A 24032-nucleotide genomic window follows, 5' to 3' on the forward strand; every position below is an offset into this window, starting at 1 on the left:
CTGCTGGTTGTTGTTGGCAGCGGCTGGGGCGCTGGCTGCCAGGTTGATCGTCTGAGCAGCGGCCTGTCCTCCTGAGGGGCCGCGGGGTCTGCCAGAGGGCGGTCCTGGCCTACCTGGGCGGTCATGCCCGCTGTCAGTTGATTTCATAGACACCATCTCCTCGGCTGCTTCCCTGCCGATGGGAATGGCATCCCAGTCCACTGAAAAGTCCCGGGACTTGGCATGGTTGAGCCTGGCTCTAGCCAGCGCTTTCCTATACAAAGCTGGATGGTACAGGAACACTTGTGATATCGCATTCAGGGCTGCCCGGACTCCTCCTTGTGCTGCTGCCAGGGAAATGATGGTTAGGTCCCCCAGCAGTTTGAGGATCAACAACAGCAAGCACAGTATGGCTGCGCCATCTCCCCACTCGTGGATGGCTTGTCTAAATCCAGCCCAGACATCCAGGGCGGCTTCTCCTTCCTCCGCCAGTCGGTCAATGTTGTAGGACACTATCCCATGGTCTCCTGTGGCCGAACAGCTGCCTTGCTGAACGCAGGAGCCATAGGATAGGCCGGTCAGCATGGCGCTCTTGTATGCTGGGAACGCCAGCAGTTGTTGCCAGTCGTTCAACTCAGCCTGCAAATACAAGCCCCCTGAACTGAAGTCATCTAAGGGCTCTGTCAACAATTGCTTAGGCGTATCCAGCGGGGGTGGCCTTTTCTTAGGAGCGGGGGTTAACTCTATCCAGCCTTCCTCCGCGTGCACAGTCAGGGGGTAGGTGGAGGAGCAGGGAATCTTGGTGGCGTGTTCACTATATACTCGTGTCACAGCGTCTACAAAGCCTGTGGGTTCTACTGGCACTTTGTCCCAACACTCCTTGTGTTCGCGGACAACGTATTTATGGCGTTGGCAGGTCAGCTGCAGCAGGATGTCTCCCCTCAGTACCGAGAACGTGCTCCCCTGGACACGCACCGGGTGGGCCGGGTCTAGTTGCTGGAGCTTCCAGCAGTTGGCCGCTACTTCTTCTGCTGCGGTGCTTTTCATGCGCGTTTCCAGGGTAAACCCAATATAACCTGCATGTATTTGGGCTTGAAGGGGAACGTCAACATCCCTGGCCGACACTCTGGGCAGCGCAGCCGCGGCTGGGTCAGCTGCCACGAACAACGCTGGATGGTTGGTGGCATGGGCCTCGAAGTCGCAGTTCACAATCGAGGTGGGGTTGGTCATGTTGATGAAAAACTGGGCCTGATGGTCAACCAGATAGGCATCCATCACCAGGCTGGGCTGGAGGCTGCGGATCAGCCTCAAGGGGCAATCTCTCCCCAGGTGGTCCCACACGTAGGTTGCTTCCCCAGTGATGCAAGACAGTTCAGAATGGGAACACTCCAGGGTCAGGTGGTCAGATTGGGACTCCACCCGTCCATCCTCTACCACGTAGGTCTCTTCCTTGACCAGCAGCCGTCGCTCCTGGAGCACTAATTCGTTGCGGTACAGCTGGCCCTCGAAGTGGACGTCCTCCCCTTCACAACCCACCCCCTCGGGGCTGTTGACGAGGGCGCCCACCATGTCGATGGTGAAGAACAGGGGATGGTTCAGCTGGAACGTCAGTGGCTGGGTCTTGCCTGGCAGTGTGTAGACTCGGTTCCTGGCCAGGTCTCGGCACGCTTCTGGGTCTATCTTGGTTGGCCTCATGAGGGTGGGGACCGAGGTCACCTTGAGGTGACCCCATACCCCACACCTGAATGTCCACTGGGACACGGTGAGCTGACAACTGTACCCGGTGGTTTCCCTCACCTTGACTTGCTGCAGGACGTGCACTTCATGGCCCAGGGGCACCTCCTGGTGTAGGGGCTCCGTGTTACACATCTTTTCTTTATTGTAGGATGTGACGTGGGTGGGGTTGGCACAGTCCCATCCCACCAGGACGTAGCTGGTTGTAGGCCACACGGCTGCCAGCAGGAGGCCCCACAGGACCATCCACCAATGGGAGAGGCTTCCAGGCAACCATCTACCTCGTACACGCGGCTGGGGATCTTCAGCTCTGGTCACGGCTGCTTCTTGTGGCTGGACACGGCTGGGCTGCTCCTGGCTAGATACAAGTTTCCATTGAGCGTTATCTTTGTGCGGCCGGGGCACCCCGATACCCTCCCCAATGACAGACTGGCAAGCGACTGGCACTTGCCTGGGTGTCGGCTCCCCTAGCCCCAAGTGCTCCCTTCCCTTGTCCAAGGCATGCCCAGTGGCATGGGGCTGGAGTGCATGTGGCACAGGCTCGCCCTTACTCACTTCCCTCCCCTGCCCTAGGAACTCAGGTGCATGTGGCACAGGCAAGTCCTTATTCTCCCAAATTTCAATCTCCCCAGCCTCTGGTGCAGGGGGCACAGGCAAGGCTGGGGTTTTACAATAGCTTGGATACAACACATTTAACAAATTCAACTTATCCTGATGTTGAGCAGCTAGGTTCCCTTGGCTGGCAGGGGGCTCTGGATGGCATGTAGCTGGGCTCTCCCTGCAGGCTGGTGGCGCTGGCTGACTGGGGGTGACGGGTGTCACCCCTTCCTCTGGGACTGCTGGCTCGTTCCAGGACTCAGGTCTCTCGGTGGCGGCGACGGTTGTCGCCCCAGACATCAGGTTGGAGGCTGGCTCGTTCCAGGATCCAGGTATCTCGGTGGCGGCGACGGTTGTTGCCCCAGACATCAGGTTGGAGGCTGGCTCGTTCCAGGGTCCAGGTATCTCGGTGGCGGCGACGGTTGTCGCCCCAGGCACCAGGTGGGAGGCGCTGGATAGCACCCCCCCGTCATCCCAGGTGGCGACGCCGGGTGGCGTCCCATACATCGATGCAGAGGCGCTGGCTAGCACCTCCTGCCTCTCTCGTTCGGCGGTCGCCAGGGCCTCCCCGTACACCGTCTCAGGGACGCTGGGCAGCGCCCCTCCACTCTTGCTGGGTAGGCTCAGTCGGGCAGGTTCCATCATGTTGAGGCTAAAAGGCTGGGGCCTCAGAATCTCTGGCTCGGCGATGTTGTTGGGTTGTATCAGCTCTGGCCCCAGATGGTTGAGGCTGAAGCCTAGGCCAACCCGGTTGGGTTCAGCCGCGCCGCCCAGTACGTTGATCCTAGCTGGGACAGTCCCAAACTGCGGCATCCCATCGGCTCGGTCCACAGCTTTGGGAGCGGCTGCTTGCTGCGGTGGTGCTGGGGGCGCGCTCCCTTCCATGTGGGCCACTCTGCTGGGCTTCCCTGGAGGGGCGCCCTTATCGGCGGTGCACCTGCGGCTGGCTACCTGGGCCCAGTCAGCTCTACAATCGGCCGCCGTGTGACCGTCATAGTGGCAACGCTCACACTTGGCAGAACGGTCACGGCGTGGCTGGGTGCGTCTCTCCTCTAGGCTAACTTCCACAGGCGTTGGGCAGTCTCGAGCTCGGTGGCCTCTCCCCTGGCAGCGGAAGCAGCGACCTGGAACCTTGTCATCTGGAGCGACCTTCCCCATCTGGTGGAGACCCGGAGCCAAGGCGCCAATCTCCATTGGCTCCGAATCATCATACTGGGGCAACTGGATGCTGGCGGATCCAGTCAGCCCGTCGGTAGAGTCCACTAGGCACACGCCTTCCTTCAGTTGCTTTGTGATCATGGTGACGGTAAACATGGCCTTACGAGTGTACTCAGGTACACTCGTAATTTCATGTCCCATCATGATGCGTTTTACATTGGCGTTACGAATTCCACGATTTAATTCGTCCACCAACAACTCAAGATCCTCATGGCTGTAGGCGTCCCGATACAGGGCACATTTAGTGGATATGTACGCCTGTATCGGTTCTGTCGAGTGTTGCTTGTAATCCCTAAACGCTTGTTTAAGCGTTTGGGATTCAAAAGCAGGACGAAATAGCATTTCACACTCGGCCTTGACCTGCTCGTAGGTCAAGGCTTGGCCTGCCTCGCCAAACAGATGGGACGCCATTTCCGCCGCTTGCCCTACCAGTGACAGTAGGAGGGCGTTGCGGCGGTTGAGGGAATCATGAGGTGGCACGCGGTAAGCCGCCCATGACATCTCGAGTCTGCGGATATGTGACGACCAGGATTGCTTGGGCGGCCCTCTATACTCCGGCAGATTGCTCAGCATCAGCTTGCGGTACTCGGCTGGGGCCGGCTGAGGGTCATCCTGGAGCCATCCTGGGGCTTGATCACCTCCTGGGGCTTGCGGCTGGTCCATCGGGTCAACGGTTCAACGGCGGGGCACAAAGGTATACAGTACTAGGATGAATGGTTTGTCACTTGAGGCTTCCTAGCCTAACAGCCAACACTGTTTGTATCACTAGGTTGGTAGTTTAGTTGCAAAGATATAACTTAGCTGTACTTATCACTAGTTAGGTGCTGAGGTTGTAGGGGTAGATAGATGTTGAGGGTCTGAACTGCTGTCAGGAACTGATTGGGTTTTCCTTTATCACACTAGAGCTAGAAGGAGAGAAGCTTGTAATTCTTTATTTGCTAAAAATATCCCTGTTAAATGCTATGGAGTAGCTCCGCTCCGGTGTGTGTGTGTGTGTGCGTGAAATCTCCTGTCCTTGCAATGCGCGTACGCACCGTCAAATCCGCGCACACGGGGAAAACGCGCTCCTATCCCTCAACTCGCTCTCTCATTGGTCCGCTTCGTCCGTTGAATTTATGATATTTTCCGCACTCTGTTGCGCTACCCGTGAATGGCGCTCTGTGTGCCCGGTCGCTAGCCCCACACTACAGACGGACTTAGTCTAGTGTGGGTAGGAAGGGGGGAAGCGCGTGAGGGGACGGGGGTAACTCCGTCCGTTCCCCCTGTGAGGGAGGGGGGGGTAACTGTGTGCTGGTGTAATAGTGCCTTTTCTTCTTAATCCTAGGCTTATCTATTATATCACCCTGATTGTATTTGCCTTCAATGGAGAGGGGCTCCTCCCTTTCCCCTGGAATAAGGGGTGTATTGTTGTTGTGCTGTGGGCTTGAGGTGATTTGATTGTATATCAGGGTCTTTATTATATTACATCTAGCTTCTATTTTTGTCCTTATCACAATTGCATAACAGATTTGTTTACCAACCCTGTTCTATTTTTAGCTGTTATCACAATACACAATAAATCCAAGCCTGTTCTATTTTTAGATTTATCACAACACAACAAATTGTTTGCCAAGCTTTGCTCATAAATCTATTGTTTAGCCATCACACCAGGGTGGTAATCCCTGCAATGTGACATAATATCTGTTTTTCTAGATGGGTGGCTGCGTTGTAGCCTCTCAGGATACTTGGAGTTGACATAGTTTTTCTCTGTTCTGGTGCACTACACTCATATGTTGGCTCGCAGCTTGCAGCTATGTGGCATGTTTCAGCCTATCGGCGGCAGGGAATGTCCCGTCCTGCTAGCGCCGCTGATCCAAATCCGGCTGATGGCGGCAGGGAATGTCCCGTCCTGCTAGCGCCACTGGTTCGGATCCTGCTATTTCTTGCAGTAAAGTTGGCCTATTTTCAGCCGTTTACACTTATTTGGCTTGTTTCAGCCGGTCCGCAGGCCTGTTTCAGCCCTTTGAGCGCTCAATTCTCCGTTAGATATCGGCGCTGCTCGCGGTTCTTCGTCAAATTTCGCCGTCTCGCTTCCACAACTGCCGGATGCAGAGTTAAACTTTGCTGTCCAGGGTGGGTAATTCAGGTTGCTTGCGTCAGTTTTGCCAGTTTCACTGCTGGGAGTACCTTAGCCTCAGATGCGCGTCTGCTCTACACTTGTGGTTCGCCGTAATCTCACACAGCTGTCACCAAAAGTTGTGGTATCCGCCGAGGATAAATGGCAGACACCGGAGTTCAATTAGATTACGGCAGTGTGACAGACGTGGACACCTTACTATAGAGAAGCTACGCTTCTCTAGCATTCACTAGATAATGATCAACATCTATTTCAGTTGTCACTTTATTGAAGGTTTAAAGGATACTAAAGCTATATACAACAAACAATAATTACATGGATAGGAATAAATAATCATAACATAAAAGCATCATAATACATATACAATGGTCAGTTTGGGCAATAATGATCCCCCATCCCTGAAAAGGGTGGGGGAGAATTAAGAATACAGTTAACCATAATAAACATGACAGATTCAATCATTAATTTTAAGCATAGGGAGGGGGTCGCTAGACCCCTTCCCCAGGACTCGGGGGAGGGCCATTGACCCTCCACCGAACCCTAGATCAGGGGTGCCATAGGCATGGCTCACGGTTGCCGAATACCACATAATAAACAGCCCAATGTTTGGGGTTAAACTCCAAAAGGCCAATATTGAAGGAACCAGTTAACCAAATTAAGATATTTTGTCATTAATCCTAATGTACTTGCACCTGATCATATTCCATGTACCTGGAGGAACCTTGGCATAGCTGTAACTTCATCAAATCTCAGGGGTTAAGATTCAGTAATCTTTTTATTACCTCATTCGTACGAGGCTGCTATCCATGACACTCTAACGTCATGTCCAACAACCAAATCTCTCATTTTTTGTCCAAACACCCGGGCTATTAGTTAAGGTAACACCCAGTTGACAACCAGTTCTTTGATTGCATGACCTTTGTACACCTGTGCATGGTTCTATTGAGTTGCGCATGTCTTTGACCAAGGAATTCCCTCTACTCTAACTATTAATGTCGCGCACCTGTTATAGCAGCAGAAGGAACCATTTTTAACGTATTTAGTTATGAAGTAGTGTTAAGCCGGGATTCGAATCTATCACCTCCAAGACAACGAACATCAGCCTTATGCACTGCACTGGATGATAGTTTTCAAGGGATGGATGTAGTACCACCTTTCCAAATAGCCTGAAACCTTCCTTGGACCAATATGAAACTTTCTGTGAAATTGTCAACCGATTGGTTTACTAGATAATAGTCATAAGAAGGCCTATAAATAATCTGGAATAGCCAAGATACAATGAAGCACATAGAAAGCTTCACTGAAGAAAAAAAGTTTTTTTTTGCGCATTTATATGCACTGCGAGATAACTGTGCATTATTGAGTAATGATTATTCTTTTGTCAGTTAATCTATATGATTTAAAGTTTGGTCGCTATTTACTTTAAAGGTTTTAGATTTTTGGAAAATAATCGTTACCAGGAACAATTCCCCGCGAACTTCACTTGATCCAACATCTTACCTTTCTCCTAATTTCTGTATTTAGTATCTTCTATCTATGTGATGCTCTTCTAAAGCTTTACTTTGAAAAGTTTGTGTCAAAGTTACTCAAAACTCTGACATTATATTAAGAATAATTCATAAACTTATAGCATACATTTCACAAATAAAGGCATAAAGAAAACAAAACAAAGAAAATGATAATTTTCTGATTAATATTATTTCAGGGCAATAACAATGGATATTTAATATGCATGGATATTATAACATTGTAAAAATCATCGTGAATTTTGGTTACTGACATGGAACTTATGTATTGGTCAGTTTGTTCATCTAATAGAAGGGAAGAGGATGGAGTAAAATGGGTGGTTGAAGATTATCGTAATTTTAGCCCACTGCGAATTCATTTTATTAAAGAACATGAAATCTGGTGTAACATCCAAGTAATAATATATCCATTGCAATAACGTTTAAGAAGTTAGAAATTAGGTACATTTTGTTTATGTAACTTGTACTAAGGACGTACACACCTTATTATAGAGTAGCTTTGCTACTAAAAAATCTTTGTTTAAAGAACAAATTGTTTGCAAAACAAAGTTACTCTATACATTTCTACACCAATATTTAAAAAAAAACGGACTCAGAAAAGACAAGTTTTAATACTTAATAGTAGTGTTTTATGACTCAAAAACAAAAGTTATAAAAACAAAGATTTAGACGTCAGAATCACGGAGGTAGGGGACATTCGGTTGTTTATTACACTAGTCCCCAAAGTCTTAAAATAAAATGGAATTTTCTTATTTGTTGGCCTAACAAACTTGGAGACTTTATTGAATTTTGATTGGTTGGTTCATTTAGATGGGTGTCCAAACGTTTCAAATACTAATTGTAATCTACAGAAGGGATATATTTGTGCATCAATATTGGGGTTGTACATCAATTTATCGGCCATTGTCTTATCACTTATATTTCTGTTAGATCCTATATTCTTGGATATACATCTTCTTGATTCTATAGTGCAATGCAACCATTAGATTTAATAAATGAATAAAACATCTGGAGAAATGTCAGTGATTTATACCCATGTCATAATCATGCAGGGAGTAAGGGAAGGGAAAATGGGCAATTAATTCAATTTAAGAGTTTTCAATGAAATCCAGATTAATCCAGAAAATTCAGAAGAAATTGTTAAGGGATTGTTAGTTAAATTTAATAAACTATAAACTAAGAAAAAAAGTTCCAAGAAAAAAACCCATCATTTCAAAATTGGATTATCAGTATATCAGACTGACGTAACCATTCTGTAATTAATTACTAGAAAAATCTCCCTTGAACTCTACCGATGACAAGGAAAGGGAAAAGAGAGGTGGCGGCAAGGGGCAAGTTATATGAACAGGGAAAAAGGGGACAGGCAGGCGAAATCACAACTTGTTTTTGATGAAATATAATGGTTTAATGGTGTGATTTTTGTATTAAAAGATTATTGGACCCGGCCTACAGCTAGCTGGCTGGGCAAGAATATCCTGTCTATTACCCTTGCCCCTTGCCCCCACCATCTTCTCCTTTTCCCTATCGTCTGCATTAAAAAAGAGAGGTGGGGGAGAGGGGAGTGAAATAGATTATGGGAGGGTGGCTGTGTATTCTTACCTTTTATATTTAAACTACTCTCTGTCTGCTTTATTCAAAACGAGTAGCAGTATTACATGTGCTAGTACCCAAACTCAGTCAGAAAGTACTAAATTTTTGTACATTCCCTTTAAGCCAGTACCCAAAGTCTGAGACTCCGAAAAATTGAATATTCGATCCATTGTCCCCTCCCTTACTCCCTGTAATTATGGCTGTTATATTTTGTTAGAACATAGGCCATGCACAATGGTTCTCACATCTAATTTGGATTTAGCAGAAATTGGGGCATCGTTGAGAGATGCAATTTTCTTATCTTCAAGTTGACGTAGGAATTCCCTCCTTTAGGTTATTTTTGGTCAACCTGGTTTTACGCCTGTAAAGTAAAGAAATTGTTAGATTTTAGGACAAGGATGAAAACATCCTCAAGTAACGAAGCACAAAAAATCAAGTATGGTGAAAAGAACAATGTGAATTATGGAGCAGATTTTCAGTGATCAAGAATCTAATTCTATTACAAAATCCCAAACCCTTTCATATTTCTAAGTTATGTTTTAAATTTTATATTTTTATTATGACTGACAGACAAACGAACAAAGTAAATTATTTACTAGATGCTTATTGTTATAGGAAAAGCAGCCTAGAAAATCACATTTCCGCCGTAGTGTTACAAACTGCCGGGCCGACAAAGTGAATTATAGAGCAGCTGTGCTGCCCATAATGTTGAGTAGATGCATTAATTATAGATGTGCTTTATAGAAGCAGTACTGTCTAATTATTAATTGGTGTATATTTTCTTAATTATTAATTCAACTTGAAAAGCTTTAAGAATTACTGAAGATACGCACAATGTTATCCATTTATTTCTAAAGATCATGCACATTTTATAACTTGTTTCTTTTGAATTACAAATAATTCAACCATAAACAAATCAAAACTACCCATTGGAAATTTAAAGCTGGTTTAGCATCTTTTACTCTGCTACCAATTAAAAAAATATCGAATGCTAGACAAAAGTCAAACCTACACAAATAAACAACATAATTGAATAATTTAATTGCGAAGCATTTCTACTTGTTCTGGTCTGTCTGTCTGTCTGTTAAAGTTTAATTCAATTCTTGCGATAAATTTTCTTCTCCTCAATCTTGTTAAGCTAGAGACTATGCCCTTTTAGGCTTCTAGGTAAACTTGAAAAGAAGCGGTAAAACTAAAAAATGAAAGTGGGGGAAGATTTTTTTCTAAAAGTAATTTATCTTGGAAGGGGTAAGGTGTACATCCCCAAAATAGTTTTATGGTCCAGTAAGTACTTTTCTGTAAAGGAGAACCATATCGATTCAGAGTTTCTTTGCAACAGACATATAATGATACATAAACAAAAAATAAGTAATATGATTTTAGGGTAGGTGATCTTTAAATTTCTTTTATAGATTCTTTGAATTTGATTAATGTATTTTTAAGTAAAATCCTATAATATAAAGTAGCCTTTAGTTTAAGATGTGTGTAATTACTGAACCGATTGAGTCCTCCATTTAAGGTAAGCTTAATATACTTACTTGGATGGTTTAGGTTATTTTTTTTAGATTTAAGATTAGGATGGTTTAAGGCTATTTTTCTGTTCTCACCTCTTAAAGACCCCCAGGTAAAAAGGGCACAGCGACAAGTTTATTTTTAAAATGAGTCAAAATTTCTCATGTAAAAAGCAGAACGTTACCCAATTTAACCAACCACTTGTATGGGCTTCGAAAAAAAAATTGGAAAAACTTGCCCGCTTATACAGCGTTAGAACCAGGTTTAAATGATAAAAATTGAACGGTCGTTTTTCCACATTATACTCCACTCTATGAGAGGTTAGAAAATATGGAAGTCTAAGGAAGATAGTTTGTGTGTGTGTGTGTGTGTGTGTAAAGGAAGAGAAATGAGTGTGTTATGTGAGCGTTTATTACATGTGCATGTGTGTGTGTGTTTGTTTGTGTGTGTGTGTGTGTGTGTGTGTGTGTGTGCGTGTGTGTGTTATTATGTGTGTAAGTGAACTAATACGTATGCATGTTACATTCAAAAGCCTAAAAGTCGGTTTGGTGTATAACCCTGTTAGTGTAGCAACGTCTATCAATCTAATAAGTCCTATACACATTTATCGGGAAAAAAACGTTTATTTAAAACTTATATCAGATGTTTCTTTAGACCAATTAAAATAAAACTTGATATACACCTATTTTAATTCAAATTTTTAAAAAAAAATCTACTAGAATTTTGAAAATATTGATAAAAAATTGATTATGTAAGGTCGTTAAACGAGATAATTTAAGTTTATGTGGTGGTATGATTGTATGTTACTTGAATTAACCATGTTAGTTATTCCCACATCATAATTAAGCCAAGACATATAAAGGAACAGTTATTTATCGCATTATAGATAGCTTTCCGAGGTTATTAAAATAAAAAAATTAAGATTAAAACTAACTAACAATAAATGGTATTAATTTTATAATTTTCATTTGAATATTTGTGGAAAATTGTCTGTAATACGATGCACTAATGGATTTTCAGTATGGCTGAGAACTGGTTCTAATCCAGCGGATATTTATTTCGAAGCGATACTGGAAAAGGATTTAAATAATTTAGTCTTATATGAGTCTAAAAACAAAAATTTCATTATGTCTAAAAGTTTTCAGAAAATTTTCTTATTGGTTGATCAAAAGGTACCTAAAAGAATAATTACCAGGTTTAATCCTTTAAAAAAAGATAAAATTTATTGATTGATTTGCTTTGCTTAATCCCCCTCCCCCCTTTTACTGCAATTTTGGTAAAGCCCTGGATACTAGAGCCGCAGCTTAAAATACTAAAAAATATAATCATATGAAATAAAGCAATTTTGTATTGTATTTGTCTATCAAGATCTCGCAAAAACTTGGTCCATTTTGTATCAAATTATAGGGGAACTTGGTCCTAGTTAGGTTCAAGGAAAGTTAGAGTAATGGAACTTCAACTCTCTTAGAACCAAGTAAAAAAAGCTACTTCCCCCCGTTTAAAAAAAAAGTTATTTAGGTTATTGATATCGAATTTAAGTATTGGTTTACTTTTTGTTAAAATTCCTTGATTTTATGAACTTACTGACCCACTATTATATTCATATTTTTTTAAAGGAAAAATGAGGTATCAAATTGTTTTTAGCCTTTCTTTATGGTTTTATTTTATTGTTTTTCCAGATAATAAATTAAGTTAATCATTAAAATAAAATAAAAACGATTTCAGATTTCTAGTAAAAATGGAGCTAAAAGAATTAAATAAATTTGTTTAAATAATCAAAAATAATAATAAAAAAGAAAATTTGTTAGAGATATATATCAGAATTGTCTAGAGTAGATTGTAGAAACAAAACTTATATTTTACAGGTAAGAATATTTATTTATCGCATCCTAGAAAATTTGAAAATGAAAAATTATAAGGTTTTAATCAGTTTTGTTAACCCCGAAGGGCTTAAAGCCAAGGCTAACAAAACTAGTATTAATTTTATAATTTTTAATTTTAATATTCGTGGAAAAGTGCCTGTAATACGATGCAATTCATGATTTTTCATTATGGATGAGGGGATAATAATCGGTTTGGAAGCCATACTGGAAAATATATTTAGTAGTCGGTGAATGCGAATGGTTTGAACCTTGAGAACTTGTAAAGGGACAGAACCTAATAAGCAGAACATTAATATGTAAGTCAAAGCAAAATTGTACATAAATTGTTGCAAGATTGCTGAAATACAGAATCAACAAAAGGACTTTCCATTTTAGGATTTGATTATAGAGATGCCTCGCTTATTATATTGTACCTTGTTGTCCTAGAAATCATTATTCCAAAAATCAGTTGAATAGGATAATTATATCATACAAAAAGTTATTGTAAAAAATAGCATGTTTTACTTGGACGTAGGGACTTTCTGGATACAGTTGCTAATACTCCTAAATAGTACCTTACTGTTAAATGAATCATCATGCAATTTAACATGTCTAATTAAACCAAAAGAGCAAACCGTTACGGACGGACGGACAGACGTAGGGACCGACTCTAATAGAAAAGCTTCACTGTAAAAAACATTAGGCAAAAAAGATCAGAGGTATAAAAATAATTGTCCTTATCCAATTTCGGATCAACTGCAGTGCACGGTAAAATATTCCTGGTAACGAATATTTCCAAGAATCTATGATTTTTAAAGGCTGCTAGCTGCCAAACGGCTGAACGTACAGATCATGCCCGCAAACCGTTTTTAGCGGCATAAGAAGGCCTACAAATAATCTGGAATAGCCAAGATCCAATGATGCACAGGGAAAGCTTTACTGAAGAAAAAACGCGTAAAATAGGCCTTTTTCGCGCATTTCTATGCACTGCGAGATAATTGTGCATTATTGATTTATGGCTATTCCAGATTATTTGAAGGCCGTCTTATTCCGCTTAAAACGGTGTGCAGGAATGATCTGTACGTTCAGCCGTTTGGCAGCTAGCAGCCTTTAAAATTCATAGATTTTTGGAAATATTCGTTACCAGGAATATTATACCTTGAACTGCAGTTGATCCCCAATTTATGTTGAATGTTTTCCTTATCTAACTATTACTTTAATAGTATTTCAATTTATTTTAAGTATTGAAAAAATATTACAAAGAACCTTTGCTTTATCCAGGGATCTAAAGGGATAAGACAATGGCCGATAAATTGATGTACATCCCCAATAACAATTACCCCTTCTGTAGATTACAAATAGTAGCTGAAATGATCAAATTAATCAATTAATTAAAATTCATTTACAGTCCCCAAAGTTGTCAAGCCAACGATTAGGAAAACATTACTGTAAAACTTTGGGGACAAGTGAAAAAAACAGCCCAATGTCCCCTCCCTCATTTGCCCTGTCCAAATCTATAATTAAAAATGATTATTTGGTGCTTTCCCTCAACGTTGCTTTACGAGAAAAGAAAGTCCCCCCCCCTCTTATTTAAAAAAATGGAAAATAAGACAGTTTTTTTTTATTTCTGAACACCCCTTGGCCCTAACCCTGAATGGCCTATATCTGCGGTGTTCTAACCCTGTGGGGTTGCCCCCAGTACTAACCTAACCTAAGGTAAATAAGGTAAAAAAGAAACATAAGAAAAAATCCCCTCCCTCTTCCCCCCCCCCCCCTCCTATTCATTTTATATTTGTTTTCAATATTGAAAGTAGGGGTTCTTTCTGTGCTTTACTATGCTGTTTTTTGTTACTTTGCAATTTCCAGGACAGATTTTAGGAGGCAACCCTAAAGTTACATATCATGAGTGCTTTGTAGGTTTGAGAGTAGCGAAACTACTCTACAAGAGTCAGACAAACGTTTGTCTAGGTGATTATAATTTACATTGTTACAAGCTTTTTTTAACCATCATTTTTATATTAACACATTTTGTAAAAAGTAGAAAGTTTTTTTTTGACGGAAGCTTAAGATCTCAATAACCACTGAACTCAATGGTTTTTAATAGTAAGCTCCACATGGGTCCTGTGATGGTTTTAGGCTATTTTTTAAATTTATTTCTTGAAATGATTTTCAGCTTTTTTCTAGCCCCTCTCTGCCATTTCGAGCAGAGAGCCCCTAGATGCAAGGGGCGTAACCGCTAGTTTTGTACAAATTAATGAGCTTTGCTACAATTGTACTAAACCATTTTTGTTTGTTTATTGATTTTCTTATTGAATACCTAGTAGCCACTCAATAATACATTATGTATAAAATATCCATTAGAATATACTACACTATAAAAATTAGTTTCTATGAATAAGACTTTTATTACATTTCATAAGGTAAAGTTATATGTTCATCAAAAAAAATGGGGGGGGGGGGGGTTAGATAATGTAACCTTTATCTCCGAAAGCAGGAAGGGTGGGGAAATTCGACTGTAAATTATTCGAATACCCAAAGTTTTATAATAATGCTTTCTCATTCGTTGGCTCAAAAAATTACGGGTTCTTAATTAAGTCATAATTAGTTAGTTTAAATTAACTGTGTCTAAAGTTTGCAACCAATAATTTTAATCTAAGAGAAGGGATAATTTTGTTTATATCATAAGGGATGTATGTACATTAAGTTAATGTTCATCATGTGTTGGAGAAAGTCACTGAAAAATCAGCCACGTGACGTCATAAAAATGAGGGAGATGAAAGGAGAAGTGGGAAAGTAACCCCCTAAAAAAGAGATGGATAATCCCTCATTTTTATGACGTCACGTGGCTGATTTTTGACTGACTTTCTCCCCCTACATAAAGTCATGTTCATTATCTTATCCCTTAAGATCCCTGAGCGAACTTATGCAGTTTTTTTTACAGTGGTGTAAATAGTTATTACTGTCAATATTAATAGGCAACAAAAACAATTATATGTTGGATTAACACAAAAAAGTAATAAAAAGTGTCTAAAAAATCATTATTTTTCTCACAACAGACTTTCATTTTTTTAGTGGCGTTGCTACTATGTAACTATTTTAACTTTTCATATTTGTAAGAAAATCTCATTGGTTGGGGGCAGGGTCCAAACCTTCTAATTTTAGGGGGTTAAAATGAGGGGTTACAATCGTTTGATGTTGTACACTAATGTATTTTTAAAAACTTATTAAGGGGGTAAAGTGAGGGGTTTCAATGTTTGTGGGGGTAAGCATCCCTTTAACCCCCAAACGTTGACATCTATGGCTGTGTGACTTTTCCATACCTACTTTTACCTAATATATAAAGTTAAATTAATAGTATTCATAATTCTATCATCATTTTCAAAGATTATTAGATTTTTCAAGTATAAAATAGCAAGCATCTACTGCAGAAAAAAATAGCATAAAACAATCTTAAGATGATAAAAAACCTAAAACCATCCAAGGACCTTTATGAAGCTTTCCTAAAATGTAGAACTCAATCAGATGAGTTACTACTGAAATCTTAAGCTATAAACTTAAAACCTTACTACTTTATGTAATAGGATACATCTTCTTTTAGCAAGGTTGGGCTAACTTACCCATTTTAAATTTTGTTTTAACTTGTTCAAAACCAGAATTCTTACATAAATTTCCTTTTAAATAGAGGTTTCTGAAATCTTACCAGACATTTACAACATACTCTATATTCCTCTACTAGCATACAATGTAATTTAAATAGAATATATTTTAGTAAATAACCATAACCTTGTAAAAATATTCCCCCTGGGTCACCTTAAATGCATACTTAATACTGTCAAAACCAAGGATTTTCATTCAAAAGGTTTCAAAATAGAGTTATTTAACACATTGTATTATAGACAGCTTTGCGCATATTTTAAAATAAAAAAAGTTAAGATTTAAAACAGTTTTGCTGACCCTAACGGTCGAAGGCTCATGCTTACAAAACTGGCTTTAATTTTATAATTTTTATTTTAATATTCATGGAAAATTGTCTTTTATACGATGTTATACATTAAGTATGACAGAGAGCCGGTTCTAATCCAGTGGATATCAATAGGGTTCGAAGCTATTCTGGACTAGGATTTAGAGCATAAATTATGAGAACAAGGAATGTTTTTGGCTAGACAAATTAAAAACAAATATTTAGACACTTTTTCAGCAAAGACCTTCTAAAATAGCTTTTTTAGTTTCTTAATTTATTGAACTCCAAACAATTTTCATAAGGTTCATAACTTTTTTGGGGGGATTTAGAGAACCTAATAGTAAAGAGACCATGGCGGATTGTACTACTGGTATTCTCAGGGATAAGACAATGGCCGAAAAAATAATGCCCATCCCAATGATGATATACAAAATTTCCCTTACTGTGGAAAACAATCAGTGGTTGAACCGTTATGACACTTCACTTAATGAACCAAACAGTTAAAATCCAATTGTCACCAAAGTTGTCAAGCCAACAAACAAGAAAACGTTAAAAAATGCAAGATTTTCACATTTAATATTAATTTATCCTCTATTGTGCTACCCCTGTTTCCCTGTAGAAACTTTGAACTAAGAAGACAGGGGACATTTGGCTGATTGTTGCACTAGTCCCCAAAGTTTTATAATAAAATTTTAACATGGCTTAACAACTTGGGGACTTGTGTTGAATACTTAATGGTTGAGTTTCAATACGTTTTAACCACTAATTCCTATCTATATTAGGGGCTTTTTTGTGTGTCATGATTGGGGATGTACATTTATTTATTAGCGATAGTCTTATCCCTTTATATCACTGGTTTTTTGTTACTAAATTATAACAGGCAATAATTAAAGGTTATACCAAACAGTTCATATATATTTAAGTAATGGATATATTATTAATTGGATGTTACAACAAATTTTCACGTTTATTTATAAGGTGAAACTTGCAGCAGGCAAATATAACAATACCTACCATCCACCCCCTTTACCCCAACCACTTCCGTCCTACTGGATGAACGAGCTGAACAAGAAATGATGTTCATAGCAACCTAAATTGACTACAGTTTTTGCCTATCATAATATCCACGTATAGTCTTTATCCATTATTGAAGTAGCGAAGCTTTTCTACAATTAAGGTATCTACGTTGGTGTAACAATGGCAGTACGTCCGTTCTTCTGTATTTTTAGGCATGGAATAATTGCCTGATCCTTTGAAACTGGGCATTTATGTTTAAATAATATTTACTCCATCCTTTCCATTAACTGGTTAGTTGTATGTCTGTTCGTGTATTTTTTTATTGTCTAAAAAGAGATCACGAATATAAAATTACGGGTATAGTCCTTTTGGGGGCTCATTGTCATGGAATAAAAAGATATAACTACTCTGAAATTGTCCATTATTGATTGCTTGATTATAGATCTTTGTCTCCATGAATGTTGTTAACGAGTAAGAAAATCAATGAAGGATTAAAAATTAAAATGTCTTTTCGTTAATAAATTGAAAAGAAAGATATCTTTATAAGTATATCTAAAATACAAAGTAGAATAATGTCTGTCCGTCCCTTAAGATCTCGGTAACCACTGAATTGGATTCTACTCCTCAGGAAATATACCTACTGGTCCTGTGGTGGTTTTAGGCTATTTTCTTGGGGGTTGGGACACCCACAACCCCCCCAAAAACAAAAAAACACACCCCGCATTTTTTTAGGGAACTAATTTAAACAAAAATTAATGGTCGCAGCACCAGAAGTACTTTATATATATTTTTTAATTACCTCTTGGGGCACAGCCCATAGAGGCTAGGGGCGAAGCCGCTAGTATAAGTATATATGTATACATGTTTTTTCATCGTGTAAAAGAATGTCGAAAAGTTTTCAAATGAAGACTTTTTGGGTCATTTGAAATAATTACCAGTTAATTTTCACATTAGACAAAAGAGTTTAAGAATATGATAAAAGGAATTGTTATTTAGCGCATCGTATTATAGACAGTAGTCTGCGAATACTCAAATAAAAAAATATAAGTTAAAAATCAGAAAATTTTCTGTAATACGATTCTATACATAATCTTTTAGTATGGCTGAGAACCGGCTGCAATACAGCGGATATTAATCGGTTTCGAAGCCATATAGACAATTTTCCGCGATTATTAAAATAAAAAATAAACCAACATTTCTTAAAGACAACAAAAATGAAAAATATTTTTTTAGCACCTGTATTTTTCTCCTAAAAAACATTACCATATTGTTTAATGTTTATGCTTACAAAAATTAATTACTTGGAAAAAAAGATACACAAACAAAATATATATCAATAATATAAAGTAGAATGATGTCTGTCTGTCTGTCTGTCTGTCCGTCCGTCTGTCTGTCTGTCCGTCCCTTAAGATCTCGGTAACCACTGAACCGATTGGATTCTACTCTTCATGGAATATACCTACTCGTCCTGTGGTGGTTTTAGGCTATTTTCTTGGGGGGTGGGACACCCTTACCCCCCCAAAAAACAAAAAATCCCCCCTCCATTTTTTTTGTTTTTTTGTAGAGGATTTCCTTGGTCCTTTTACGTACGTATTTCGCCAAGAAAAAAAATTTTATCACCTCTTGGGGCAAAGCCCCTAGAGGCTAGGGGCGAAGCCACTAGTATTGTATATATCTATAATACAAAGTAGAATGATGTCTGTCTGTCTGTCTATCCGTCTGTCTGTCTGTCCGTCTGTCCCTTAAGATCTCGGTAACTACTGAACCGATCGGATTCTACTCTTCAGGTAATATACCTACTGGTCCTGTGGTGGTTTTAAGCTATTTTCTTGGGGAGTGGGACACCCCAAACCCCCCCAAAAATGAAATTCCCCCCCCCCAAATTTTTTTAAAAAATTAACTCATGGGGCAAAGCTCTAGAGGCTAGGGCGAAGCCGCTAGTATTTTATATATTGTAATACAATTTCTTTTGAAAATCCTCTAAAACATTTGTAAAAAATCCACGTATTTATTTTTATTGTAAAAAAATAGGTAAAATCTTTCTGATGATTGCAGAAGCATGAAACTCTGAGTAAGAGAAAATAAAAATTTTAGATAAAATGTTGTTTCACTTTTAAGCAAACAAAACCTATATGTAGACAGTATGGGTCCAAAACCGATTATTATCCGCTGGATTAGAACTGGTTCTCAGCCATACTAAAAAAATGATGTATAGCTTCGTATTACAGACAATTTTCCACGAATATTAAAATAAAAACCATAATATTAAAACCTGTTTTGTTAGCCGGGGTTTGGACCCTCAGGGCTAATACAACTTGTTTAAATCTTAAGATTTTTTATTTTAATATCCGCGAAAAGTGTCTATGATAACTATTCTGGTACTAAATGTCTTGAAGATTTGAAGTACAACTGAAAACTAGATTAACAGTTTACATGGAGTGTAGAAAAAAATATGTAAAAGAAACCAAATTTATTTATTTTTAACTAGTGGCTTCGCCTCTAGAACACAGTGGGAAGGAAAGAGGTCAGGCTGAAGGTAATAAAAGCCTTCCCTACTAAAAAAGGAAAAATTGACGTCTTTTCTTTCAAGTTTTTAGAAAATAAATATTATTTAAATTTGAATATATTTTTCTATATTCCGTAACTCCATTATGAGAACTACAGTACTCCCAGAGGCCAATGGATTTATCATTACTTGGATCTTACACCAGATTTTTTATTATAAAGTAAACGCAGGAGAGGGCTAAAATAACGATCTCCCCTATTCCCCTCCTTTATCACATCCCCTCCCCTCCTATTGAATAAACGGTCCAATAAATGCGATGAGTCATTGCAACCTAAATTGACGGCATTTTTTCTCCTGTCATAATATCCACGTATATTTTACATTCATTCCCAGGCCTATTATATTTGGTATAACCAGTGTGGACCAGTTTAATAATGATCTCTGGTCCGGAACTAGCATGTCTGCTATGATATTAGAAATATACTTATGCTAAACTTTATAATAACAAGGATGACAACATCCATAAAAGTTAGGCTCTGAAACGGTAGGACAAACGAACATTAACACTTGTAGAGTGTTAGAACAGAAGGATCATGGAAAGAAAACAAAGTCATTCCTAAATTAGGACAGAAGTCACCTTCCTAGGAAGGACATAAGTAGCCTTCCTTAAGTGAGAATTTCTTAGATGAAAGGCATAACATGCCTCCCTTAACAAAGATTTTGCAAGATTGAGGACATAAGTAGCCTCCCTTCACCTCACAAAACCTAGCTTTTTGATCCTTCACATAGCAAAATCTTGCATAAAATTGGTTTTTGGTCCATCACATAGCAAAATATTAGAAAACTTAGCTTTTCTGTCCTTCACATAGCTAATTCTTGCAAAACATAGCAAATTCTTGCAAAACATAGCAAATTCTTGCAAAACATAGCAAATTCTTACAAAACATAGCAAATTCTTGCAAAACATAGCAAATTCTTGCAAAACATAGCAAATTCTTGCAAAACATAGCAAATTCTTGATATCCCATCATAAATTAAATTGAAATTTAAACATTTTCTTTGGAACCATTGGTCGAGTCCTTGCCATGTTAATATTAACCTTTTATCATTCTTTTCTGGTATTTAAATGGAAAATCGATATTGCATCATACTTTGCAATACAAGGGTCATTGACAGGTCAATGTACTGTTGTGACAATACAATAGGTCAATAACAGGTCAATGTACTGTAGAATATTCCCCCTTAAATAAGTACCTATTCCTGTTTAAACATGTCTATTCTTGTCTTAAAATGGAAAATTCGATATTGCATCATACTTTGCAGTACAATAGGTTAATGACCGGTCAATGTACTGCAAGGACAAGTACATTAGGTCACTAGGCCAATAGGTCAGTAGGTCAATAGGTCAAGGTAATGTTTGATATTCCCCTAAAAAGTACCTATTTTTAATATTCCCCTGCAATACTATTTGGGGAACATCCATTGAATGTAAAGGACTAAGGGAAAGCTTAAAGGGAAAGAATGGAGCTTCTTTCCTTCCAGAGGATTCTCCTGAGGGGATGGTAAATATGCTCTCTATGCGGTTCTCTCTGTAGTATATATAAAATCCAGAATTCCCAGTAAGGCATGTCTATTTTTGGTTTACTCTCCATCTTCAAGCTTGGAAGTAATCATAAACCCTCACCATACTCACAGGCAAAATTATATTTAAACTATTTAATTACTTTAACTTTAACTTATCAATATAATGGATCCTATAAATTTACTTCTTGAAATGCCTGAAGTTGATTTAAATGCTATCTTTGAGGCTATACCTGAAAAGATAGATTCATCTTGCCAAACCGAGAGTAATGTCATAGACTTTGACTCATTGGTTCCTTTAGGAAGATCTATTCAAATAGCTAATCTTATTGGTATGTGTCTTCAAGATAGGAAAGCACATAAAGGTTTTAAACCTGGCCAAGTAACTAAATTACTTAAGCTTGTTAAGAAAAGTCCAGCTTTGAAAGACTTTGAGCCCCTAATTAATGACATAAAGGATTTTACCCCAATGGAACTATCTCAGCTTTTATTCTTTACTGAATGCATTTGCTGCATAGAATAAACTTATAAAGATATGTTTAATTTAATGTTGTACATATTTTCTATTATTAATGTATATATCTAGTATTATTTCTTATTATGTAAAAGACAATTTGATGTGTAATTATTTAATTCATTTTACTATGCCAATAAAATCATAAAGTAATCAAGTTTTAATTCCTAATTTATATTAAAATTGTAACCCCAAAAACCGACCTATAAAACTAATTGTAGAGTAGCTTTGATTCCTTAAAGAATATAATTAGTTATAGAGTAGCTCCGTCAATTACAGACTTAAATAAGATTTATGGAGTAAAACTTTGCTTTATTTAAAAGCTACCTAGATAACCAACTCTTACCTGCACTTAGCTTTCCAGGAGAGCATTGTATAGATCACATGGTCACTTTGATTCAGTTATCAGAAAATCACTGCCTAAAATAGGTATAACTTGTTATATTGATATTAAACAATGGACTAAAGGAAAATAGGGTATATATGTGAGACTAGCATCATAGACTAATATAGCTTAGATCACACTATGAGCTTTTCTCATTAAGCACATGGACGAGTGGTTTCCAAATACAAAATCTGAACCAACCAATTGTTAAATTTAGTCTTAGGATAAATAGATAAGTAAACGTGGCACTACAGAAACCGCCCTCGTGCCATCATTCTTGGAAAACTTAGCTTTTCTGTCCTTCACATAGCTAATTCTTGCAAAACATAGCAAATTCTTACAAAACATAGCAAATTCTTGCAAAACATAGCAAATTCTTACAAAACATAGCAAATTCTTGCAAAACATAGCAAATTCTTACAAAACATAGCAAATTCTTGCAAAACATAGCAAATTCTTACAAAACATAGCAAAATCTTGCAAAACATAGCAAATTCTTGCAAAACATAGCAAATTCTTACAAAACATAGCAAATTCTTGCAAAACTTAGCTTTTCTGTCCTTCACATAGCTAATTCTTACAAAACATAGCAAATTCTTACAAAACATAGCAAATTCTTGCAAAACATAGCAAATTCTTACAAAACCTAGCAAAATCTTGCAATATGGGTCCCAAACTCAAAAACGAATTTTCAGCGCGATCCGACCACCGGTGCTTGAGATACGGTGACCTGGTGTCCTTGGTACCGACGGTAAGATTTGGGAAATGGTTCGAATCCTTAGTAAATTTGGCTAAGTCCAAAAATTCTTTGACACTTAGAATATTTTCAACCTGGTGTCCTCTCAGTAGGTACGCTTGGTGTCACCTGGGTATTTTTTCTTCAAAAATTTGACTAAGTGTCAAAATATTTTTGGACTTAGCAGAATTTACTAAGGATTCGAACCATTTCCCAAATCTTACTGTTGGTACCAAGGACACCAGGTCACCGTATCTCAAAAACCAGTGGTCAGATCGCGCTGAAAATTCGTTATTGAGTTTGGGACCCTTATTGCAAGAATTTGCTATGTTTTGCAAGAATTTGCTATGTTTTGTAAGAATTTGCTATGTTTTGTAAGAATTTGCTATGTTTTGCAAGAATTTGCTATGTTTTTTAAGAATCTGCTATGTTTTGCAAGAATTAGCTATGTGAAGGACAGAAAAGCTAAGTTTTCCAAGAATTTGCTATGTTTTGTAAGAATTTGCTATGTTTTGTAAGAATTTGCTATGTTTTGCAAGAATTTGCTATGTTTTGTAAGAATTTGCAATGTTTTGCAAGAATTTGCTATGTTTTGTAAGAATTTGCTATGTTTTGCAAGAATTAGCTATGTGAAGGACAGAAAAGCTAAGTTTTCCAAGAATTTGCTATGTTTTGCAAGAATTTGCTATGTTTTTTAAGAATCTGCTATGTTTTGCAAGAATTAGCTATGTGAAGGACAGAAAAGCTAAGTTTTCCAAGAATTTGCTATGTTTTGTAAGAATTTGCTATGTTTTGCAAGAATTTGCTATGTTTTGCAAGAATTTGCTATGTTTTGTAAGAATTTGCAATGTTTTGCAAGAATTTGCTATGTTTTGTAAGAATTTGCTATGTTTTGCAAGAATTAGCTATGTGAAGGACAGAAAAGCTAAGTTTTCCAAGAATTTGCTATGTTTTGCAAGAATTTGCTATGTTTTGCAAGAATTTGCTATGTTTTGTAAGAATTTGCTATGTTTTGCAAGAATTTGCTATGTTTTGTAAGAATTTGCTATATTTTGCAAGAATTTGCTATGTGAAGGACAGAAAAGCTAAGTTTTGCAAGATGAAGGACATAAGCAGCCTTCCTAATGTAAGAATTTGTCAGACAAAGGAGTCAAGGACATAAGTCACCTCCCTTAAGTTAGATTTTGTTAGATGAAGA

The 24032-nt window shown here is 38.6% G+C and overlaps 1 protein-coding gene across 1 annotated transcript in view; it reads left to right on the forward strand.

Moving 5' to 3' along the window:
• Window positions 1–11994: 11994 nt before the first annotated feature.
• LOC145327094 (troponin C-like) overlaps window positions 11995–24032 on the forward strand; it is an 85473-nt gene continuing 73435 nt past the window's right edge. The window contains exon 1 of the mRNA XM_080170618.1: window positions 11995–12137. The gene's annotated coding sequence lies outside the window, so the exon portion shown is untranslated. The remainder of the gene's footprint in view (window positions 12138–24032) is intronic.

The sequence above is a fragment of the Acartia tonsa genome, chromosome 8 (assembly GCF_053477335.1).
Source record: "Acartia tonsa isolate MP-2025a chromosome 8, ASM5347733v1, whole genome shotgun sequence".
NCBI lineage: Eukaryota > Metazoa > Arthropoda > Copepoda > Calanoida > Acartiidae > Acartia > Acartia tonsa.